This window comes from Microtus ochrogaster, chromosome 6 (genome assembly GCF_000317375.1).
Source record: "Microtus ochrogaster isolate Prairie Vole_2 chromosome 6, MicOch1.0, whole genome shotgun sequence".
In the NCBI taxonomy this organism is placed as follows: Eukaryota; Metazoa; Chordata; class Mammalia; order Rodentia; family Cricetidae; genus Microtus; species Microtus ochrogaster.
Window position 1 is genome coordinate 21414343 of NC_022013.1, and position 1322 is coordinate 21415664.

Below are 1322 nucleotides of genomic sequence, written 5' to 3' on the forward strand. Positions count from 1 at the left end.
TCCTGGTCCATGATGTCATAACTGCTGACATCTGGGCTTCCTGCCCTGTTGCATCATTTTGCAGGGAAACACACGGATCTCTGGGTCCAGAGGAAGAAGCCTAGCTCACAGGGTGCCCACTCAGGTAGAAAGAAGCCTCTGCCACTCCCTTGCCTACGCGCTGGGAATTTTGCTGCAGACTGTTGGGGAGACAGGCAGGGTGGGGATAAAGAAAAGAGCTGACTCTGTCAGAAGGGCACTTTCACTTCCCTGTCCTCCCACTGCCACCGTGAATGACGTCATTTCCCCTTCCTGTGTCCTTCCATCGTGCTGCATTCCACCAGTTCAGTTCGCTCCCTCCCTTTCTATGTGCACAAACCCTCCTTCTGGCATCATCTCTCAGGTTCTGGAGTTGGCTAACCCCTTACACAACTCCACCTGCAGGTTTGTCTTTGGGAAGGATCTCCCTTAGGCAGGAGTCAAGTACAAGGATTCAGAGGAAGTTTTGAATTAGGTTTCCGCACCAGGAAGACTCGGGATTCACACAATTATTTTCCTTTTAATTTCATAAAGGAACATGGAAAAACCTTTTAGGGGCAGTCACTGGGATTAGATCGCTCTAAATGATACCTAAATGGGCAAGACAGGATCCTGGGAGCTCATCTCCCAGCGAGTTCTTACCCTGGGAGAAGGCGGGTGGGAAGAAGGACATTTATACACCAACCTCCAATCAAACATCATTTTCGTCGGTGACAGACAGCAAATACAGTCACCACAGCACGGCGGGACTGAAACTTTGTCCCTGGTGTATCTCATGATAATGCTCACAGATATCTCAAAATATGATTCATACTCAGGGCTTACCAGGGCTGCTGTGTGCACGTATGAACAAAGAAGCGGAACTTTATTTTTATATCCCATAGATGTATTTTAACATGATTGGTTTCTTAGCTCTTGTGAATATTTAGAAATATTACTCAGAGTAGAATTCATAAGTATCACTAATATGGCAGCAACTTCATGACACACAGAGTTAAGAAGCCTGGTTTAAGAACAGAGGCATAGACCCCAAGGTATGTATGGTGACACACCTCCTCAGGTACATTTATTTTCATGGAAATTTAGGGGTTTTCTTCACACCTGAATAAAATTCCCTCACATAGACATCACATGCTCATTATCCATTCATGTAATGATGGACATCTAGGATGGATAAATGGTCTTTGTATCATAAATAGAGCGTTTATAATCACGAATGTGCAAGTGTCTCTGTGGTAGGGTATAGAATTCCTGTGTACATGGTACAGAATCCCTGTGTATATGGTACAAAATCCCTGTGTATA